This window comes from Oryzias melastigma, linkage group LG20 (genome assembly GCF_002922805.2).
Source record: "Oryzias melastigma strain HK-1 linkage group LG20, ASM292280v2, whole genome shotgun sequence".
NCBI lineage: Eukaryota > Metazoa > Chordata > Actinopteri > Beloniformes > Adrianichthyidae > Oryzias > Oryzias melastigma.
Genome location: NC_050531.1, coordinates 13,967,640 through 13,976,131, shown reverse-complemented (window position 1 = coordinate 13,976,131; position 8,492 = coordinate 13,967,640).

Genomic DNA, 8,492 nt, shown 5'->3' with positions numbered 1-8,492 from the left:
TTCAACAGGTTTAACTTTCAATGTGCGTCCAAAGGTGCTTTGTATGTAGAGCCTGAAAGCAGACTTAAAAATTTGCCTAACAATGTGTAAACAAAAGAATTTTGAATGCAGAAGCCCAAGGCCGAACTCAAATTCTTCTCCTACCTCTACATTTAGCCTGGACAGCAGCGATCGCTATCCACTCTGCTGGAGCCTGAGTGGAGGCGAAAGCTATTACCTCTGCTGTAACCTGGGGGGCGGAGCTCATGAGTTCGGTAAGCTATCCACTGGCCGGTTGGCTAGCGTAGCCATCGATCAAGCTCAGTGAGCTCTGTGAGGGGGCTGATGATCTATCCAGTGTGTATTCTGCCTTCACCCAACATTTACTGGGACAGTTTCCGGGAACTTAGCGGCTCTGCAGGTTGAGAAAATGAATGGAGGTTCATGACCAAAATCTTTGAATATTTATTTCTACTCTTTGATCTAGTCACTGAAAACGTCACATGCCCAAAACTGAGTTCCTGATTGGTTGACGAACCTCGTCAAGCTCGCCTCACCGTGCCGAGCCCGCAGCCGAAATCACGCCTTGGCAGATTGCGTCTTTACATTGAATTAACATTGAAAGTTGACGCCTCCGTCGCGCCTGCCGCGTTCGGTGTGAATGCACCATTATAGAACATGAAGTCTCTCCGCTCTACACTTAAAAGAAATTATTTTGCCCCCCCTTTTCCCTTCAAATGCCCTTTCAAATGGAGAGTCAACCAAATCAAGTTTAAGTGGGTAGACTAGCATAGACTTTTCCTTGAAGTGGTCGCTTGAACGCGGCCAGTGTGATCATAGCTTTACAGGAAATTACTAAATGGTACCTAATTGTAATGATTGATAGCCAGACTTGCTTGATTTTAAATCATTTGTTGTCATATTCCTTTGTTTCCTGGAACTTTTACCTGCAGGGAAGAATTTCCTGCGCATCAGCGTTTTAAAATGTCAGTTAGAGGGCCAGTATGTCCGCGGAGTTTCTTTTCCCGCAAGGTGGGTAAAACTAAAACCAAAAAGAAAGAAAAGCTGAAACCATGTGTTTTGAATCTGTCATCCCCTTTATTGTTTAATTTTTTTAACCCTTTGTCAGGGAGGAAAATGGCAACTCAGAAGGTTGGCTGAACTAAACAGCAGGACATGTGTCAGTGTGAGGGCGGACTCGTAAAACACCTGTTTGCAGTATGGGGCCTGAAAGCAGGAGTTGTTAATAGCCAGCCATAAATCGCTCACTCCATTGTTCTGTCACCAAGTTGCAAGCCTGCATTTCTCTGTGGGATTTAGGAGGCAAAACTTTGCTGCAAGTATAACAGCCCCCACCTCCCTTGTGCCACTTTGGCATCAAACATCTTAAAACATCAATCACCGGGCACTCCCAGTGAACCTGTGAAACTGGAAAACAAACTTCTGAGCTGCGATAGTACAGAAACATGCAAACTGCCCTTTAAATTTCCACACATTTTGCAATTTGGCCAATTTGCCAGCATTGTAGCAATCTACACGAGAACATTTAACAAATGTGAAGAAAAGATTGCTGCTTTAGAGGGACACACTGTTCAAATGTTCTTTAAATTAGTCACAGTCCTCTGACTCACTTTTTCTACTGATATTTTGATTAACGTTTGCAGAAAATCACTGTAATTTATCAGACTTTAGCTGCTGTTGACCTTTTGTTAGAAGCCTCTTTTGAGTTATTTCCCCCTTTTTTCCCTAATCAGGCTTTTAACAACAAACACAAGCTGTTTGAGCCACAGACAGCATTTGTAAGCCTGTGAAAAGTCCATTCGTTTCTGTTTATATATCACCTGGAAAGCCTGGGAACCCTCCCGCCTACTTTGATTTTTGAAAAAAGATGTGTGGACGTCTCCGCCGCCTCATTGTGGAGCAGTCAGTGCGGACAAGTCTGGACGGGACGGGGAGGGAGACCTCTGGCCTTCTGCCTGCCGTCCCTGAAGAAGCGCCTTGGATCAGGGAATCAGCTCACTGTAACAAGTAAAGACTGCAGGAGGAGCAGAGGGAGCACCTGAGATCAGATCTGCTGATCGCTTGTCTGCAGTGGAGGAGGTCATCTCAGCGCTCATTCATTCTCCCTTTAAAGAGTTTGGCTTCTATTGTGAAGCCAAAACATCAAGGGGGTAGAATAAAGGGAAACCGTTTCTCTCATCTGGAAAAGGAACAATGAGCACACATTTTTTTTTTTTTTTTTGAGAAAGACATCTCCAAGGACCTCCAATTGTGGACACCAGCTGCAGAAAGAATTGCAATAGTTTAGTCAAAGTGGGGGTGAAAGGAATAAAACGGCAAAGATAAGAACCACACCAGCTTTTCTACATTCTCAGTCTAGTTAATGTTGGACGGCTTTAATAAAAAGCCACCATGTGCCAATTGAGAGCCTACAATTAACAGATTAGAGCGATAAAGAGGTTGCATGGCTGCGAGGCAGAAGGCCGCCTCCCCGGGCCCTCAGGGCTCCGCGATGGGCAGGAGGAGGATGAGGAGGAAGGCTGAACTGCTGATGAAGGGCCCAGATAATCTCCTCCTCCCTCCTATTTCTCCCTCATTCTCCCCCTCTCCCTCCTGTCTTTTCACCTCCCCTCTTCCCAGCCACCCCACCCAATCCCTCGCACTCCGTGCCCTGGAGCACCTTTTGCAAATACCTGCTCAATATTCTACTTTAGAGCGGGAGGGGGGGTACTCCGCAGCAGTGGTGGCGGGGCATGTGGTGTGTCTGCAGAGGGGAGATACAACACACAAAAAAGCCGCTTGAAACAAAAACCGGAACATCTGCTAAAGCGATTGCGGGGTAAATATGTTTGACAATTGTTGTTTACAGTGAGAGCGGTAACAGTTTCAGCGCCGAAATCAAGACCGCGCCATTTCTCCGTTCGCAGTGAAACAGATGGGCCTAAAGGGATCCATTACCAACCTGTCAAAAAGCTTCATTCCTAACTTACTTTTATGTCTTTGCTTCTCAGCGGTGTGATAGAGAAGAGGCTCCATTTGAGCACGATGAATATTATCTACTCACCCATCGTTGATCAGATACCAACTGCTCATTGTTTGCATGATTTTAGCCTTGCTCATTATTTGCTCTCTGCTCCTGCCATTGTTTACTCTTCCGAAAAAAAAAAAAAAAAGCCTGCTTGAATCCACACCTGTTTGTGCCTCCTCACACAGTGTATTATTGATAGCTCCACGCTCCATGATGCACTTGAAAGAACCTAAAAGAAGTAATGATTTCTCCCTCTCAGGTTGTTGCTTCAGTTTGTCTCAAACAGTGAGCATTGGGGGCATTTGATGAGTTGTGTACGGGGTTATCGAACTGCACAAATTATTAACATGGTGCTTCTTTTATCGTGCATTCTGTATCAACCCACTACCTTGAGAAATCAACTTGAGCCGGCTCTGGACGATGTGAGGATCCCCATCAAATCTGTTGCCTACCCTTTTTTTCTTTCTTTTTTTTTTTTTTTAAACAGAGGGAGTTCAAAAAGGTTCAAGTTGGAATAAATCTGTCATTTTTATTACTTTGAATGCAGAGGTTTCAGGTAACACAGAGGTTTCAGTGTTCCACTCCAATCATCTTTTGATTTATTGTTAAAATGTTCGCACTAGTGTTTTAATTATGATTATGCCCTTTTTAATTTTTTTTTTTTTAGGACATAGTTTCTGAAGAGCAACAGAAATTCCCCTCTGAGTTGTGAGCGGGAACGGTTGGTATGGAGTGAGCCCGCCCTCATTTCCCATCATCTCTGTGTACACTCTCTCCTTCTAGCTTACAGCCCTTCACAATCTCAACATAACAATACCGGTGCAGCAAAATCTGAATTTTTGAGCTATCATGACGTACAGTTAAGAGCTAAATTCCAGCTCAGACAAGGAAAATGTAGATGTACATGGATCTATTGGTCTGCTAGTGGATGTATTGGAATGGAGCGGTGCAGAGCTTGTAGCCTGCCAATTTAACACATTCTCAATCCTAACTGGTCACATATTGATGCTTCGTTGAGGACCTCTCTGTTTCACTTTTTAACATTTTGGATGTCTTCAACTCCTCGTTTTTTGACGTGCTTGCTGTTCGTAAAATGAAGAGTATGCAACCCTTGGGAAGCAGTACCAGAGATGGTACCAGATTCAGTACCCGATGTGGTCTTCAGGATGAGTCCAGTACATGTATCCTAACGCAGTACCAGCACCCTGACCTTAACCCAGTACTGGTTCGCGTCCGATACCGTGTCTGGTTCGTGCATCTGGTCCAGTGTTGGGTAATGGCTGGTATACCGGTACCGGGTTTGGGTACCGGTGCGCTATGCGTTGCGGTACTGGACAAGTTCTGGTTTGCGGCCCAGATTTAAGGGGAGCAACCAGTACATCAAAAACAAAAACAAAAAAAAACCACTTGGCGACACCCAAAACTTCAAAAATTAAGGTGGAGGGGTCCTTAATCAAACGTCAATATGTGATAACTTTCAGGTGAGAATGTGTTTGGCCGATTGTATTTTGTATGTACACATTTTTTTTCAAATGGAATTTATTTTGTAAGTTCCTGATTCACAACAATGATTCTTGTTTTTGCTTATAAGTCACACCCTTTCTATTTTGCTTTTAAAATTTTTCTCCCTAAAGTCTGTATGCTCTTCGGACCAGTGTGTGCTACTAGTTCCGGGGATGGCACGTTTGCTGGAATAATCGGATACCAGCTACCCTATTGGAGAATTTTCAATCCAAACTTTTGTTATGTTTTTAATTTCTTATTTAATTGTTTTTTATCCTTTTTCATGTTTTATCATTGTTTTATTCATTGTTTGACCTTGCGTACAGCACTTTAGGCCTCCTTGGAAGATGGTAAAAGGTGCTCTAGAAATGAATAAATAAAATGTAATGACAACACTTTCAACAAAGAAACACATTTTAAATCATAATTTTCGTCATATGTGTCCTCCATCATGAGGAAAATCCAAGAACAACATGTTAAAAACACCAAAAAGGCCATTTTCATCAGAGTGTCCATCCATTCGTTCACATCAACTTGCCTGTTGTCTGTCGTTGACTGCACAAAGCCTTTGTCAACCAACTAACCTGGTTGGTGTTGTTCCACAGCCCCGTACGGCTCTGAATATGCCCAATCAAATTATGTGTCTGAAATAATTAACCCCACAGCCCCCATTGGTTCTAATTGGCACCTATTAGAAGGCTCTATGATTTCTTGATAAACAGCGAGGAAGGAGAGGGAGAGCTGCACTGGCAGCAGTGGTGGGCGGAGGTTTGATTGGTAAGCAAAGTGCGGGAGCGATGCGTACCGGGGGTAACCAACATTTAATTATCAATGAGGTTTTCGCAACACTTTACAGAGGCCCCGGGCATCGTTTCCTTCAGTGGTAGTAATGGGCTCTTTTTAATAGAACTTGTGTTAAACACGGTGCTGCCACTGCAAAGCTTTGGCGTTCAGCCCCAGCCTTTAGTTGTGGCTGCTTTAATTTAGGTGACTAAAAGGAAAAAAAATGAATGAACGTACAAAGAATGGACTCCACAGAAGTGTGTGCCACAGCCACTAAGCTCTGTAAATTCATCTTACAAAAAAACGAACTATTTTGGGACTGTTGGGTAAAGGCTCCTCCCACTCCAACTTTTCATTAAAGAAAAATAATTAATTATTTAACTTTTTTAATGTTTTAAAAGCTAGAGGCACAACATTTGAATTGTCTTGTGGTTGAATGTCACTCTTATGTTTAAATCCACCAGCTGTCACCACAGTTATTACAGTGGTTTCCCAGTAAGACCAGTGTTAACTTTACATGATCTGTCACTTTTTCTTTTTTTTAACCATAATAAGTGCCCTCATATTCAATGTATTCATTTCCCCGATACTTTTTTTCACCTCCTATTGAATTTACAGTCTTTAAATACTTTGACAGTGTAGGAACTACCTGCCATAAAGACACGTTTGACTTCATTTTGTAAGTGTGTGGATGTGTTAAACTGTTGGACCTGCAGGTTAAAATACCTTTATTTAGTTTTTTTTTTTTTTTTTTTTTTTAGTCCCATTTTGATAGTTTTTGTGTTATGTTATGCCCTTTAAATGTACCTAAATCTGTCATATTCTGTCTGCAGACAATACAAAACATTCTTTGTTTTTGGTTTATGGTAACATACAATTTTTTTTTCTATCATAGGATCTATTAAACTTCAATTTTCTTCTTCGTTTACTCTATAGTAATAAACAGTTTTATAATAATTATTGTCGACCACAAGGTGCAATTTCTACGGTGGCCCTGATGTCCACATCACACCAACATCTCAACGTAAAAGCATATAAAAGATCACAACCGCAAAAAACAAACAACAAAGAAAAAACATTAAATTAAAGAGATCAAAACAAAATTCCAGAAACTAAAACACTATTCCGAAAAGCAAAATGAAATAAAAATTAAATGTTTTGGAATACAAAATTAATTCCCAGATATCAATATGAAATGCTAAAAAAAATAAGCACGATAAGACGAAAGCTGGGTACTATGAGGCATCGCTGATCGAACAATGATATTCAGAATCACTTCATGTCAATTAACCTTCGGTCGAAATGATGGACAAACGTCATCATCCAGACAGATGTCCCATAGTACCTGCCTTTTCTGGTTTCTTATAGGGTTTCGTGTTGTAGTATTCCATATTGATTAATTGGGAATTAATTTTCTTTTCCAAAATGTTTTTTTCTTTTTTACAAAAACTGAAAAAAGTATACCTTATTAAATAATTTGGAACTGTTTTTTGATTTCTAAAATGTAGTGTTTTTATCATATATTTTGCTTTTTTTAATTTCCATTACATTCTTTATGTGTTTGTGTTAAGTTATTTGGTATGATTTGCCCTTCAGGGCCACCATACATTTTAGTGCACGAACAGAATTACCAGAAAATGTAAAAAAAAAATCTATTGGAAGTGCATGTGAAAATTGAAAACACATCATTACTTTTATCTTGATTGTATATTTTACAATTGAACCAGAGGTCATGATGGTGCATGGATGCATTTTTGCAGGAAGCCTTGGCCTTCCCGCTCCAGCCTGAGGCTTCCCACTCACACTTGCATTGGAACCAGCACTGGGGCGAAGGGGCTTGAGGCGGGAGCCAAGTTTGACCCAATTTTCAGGGGGATTCCTGAAAGCAGGCGGCCCGGGAGTCCCATAGTAACACTGTCAACACCAACTCCTGTAATCTGGCCTAGCATGTGCCAATCAAGCCGACCGCGATGACAAGCTCGTGATGACACAGACATCGTCTACTCTCCTTATCTTCCTGCCTGGACGTTTCAAATGCAAGAAAATGTCCCAGTGATTATGGCGTTTCAGTGTCAACTGGCACGTTGAGTTTGACCAGAACCTCGAGATTGACGATGCAGAGACAAGATGTACGTGAGCTTTGGAAAGTTTACTGAAAGAGATTTTTGGCACAACAGTTCAGAAAAGTAACCTTTCAGATCACATTTACATCCCTGAAGCACAACCACAAAACATGTTTAAGAAATACATCATTTTTATTCAGTTTTATTTTATTTAGGTTCAAAAATCGCACACAGAACAAAAGAGGTTTGGGGTAATCCGAGATTTGAATATTATTAAAATTATATATTTATTTTTCTTTCTTTTTCCGTAGCTGTCAGGAGGGAATCCTTTTTTTGGACATTCACAAGTGCAATGGCAGCAAGACACAGAGATACTGAGCAACAACAAAAAAAGAAAGAGAAAGGGGGGAGTGAGCAGCCCATCTGACAATCCACTGGCATGAAAGTGAGCCCCTCAAGCTAACAAATTCAGAGAGAAAATTACGGTTTTGTGCATTTGTGTCAATATGCATGTCAAAAGGTAATTGGGAAATTGTTCTGCAATGTCAAGTCCTGTTGGCAGTGTTTAGCCTGTGGTAAGATCAAAACCATTTCTTCACAGGCTCCGAGAGGCCAGACCAAGCTCCTCTAACTCTCTCAACCATGTAAGACTCTGCTTTAAGCTAATAATGTGGCTGTTTATTGTAAAGTTATTACCAGCTGCACACTGGATCTGCTGTAAGTGATAGCAAAGTTAATTGTATCTCTGTCCTGTCGTGAAAATAATGTTCTGCAACTGTTATGTGTGTGTATGTGTGTGTTTGTAATTAAAACTGGCTTCTGACATCATCCAGCACGGTGGAGAAAGAGCAAAAAGCACCAAAACCTGCAAAGAAAACAAGGATTGATCACCCAACAGCTTATGCTTTCCAAAAATAAATTCATAAATAAAAGTATAGAGAAAATTGGCATTTTTGATTTGAAATTAGTTTTAAAAGTTTTTGGAGAATGTTTATGGAATTGCAAAAGAAAGGTGGTTTACTCCAATAAATAAGTCAACATTTTCAAAACTTCACTCCTCTAAACCATTTTTGATTTTTATTGCTTGTTGTCCATCATTCTCAAACTGATCCAGAGCTTAAAATTAACTTTAATGA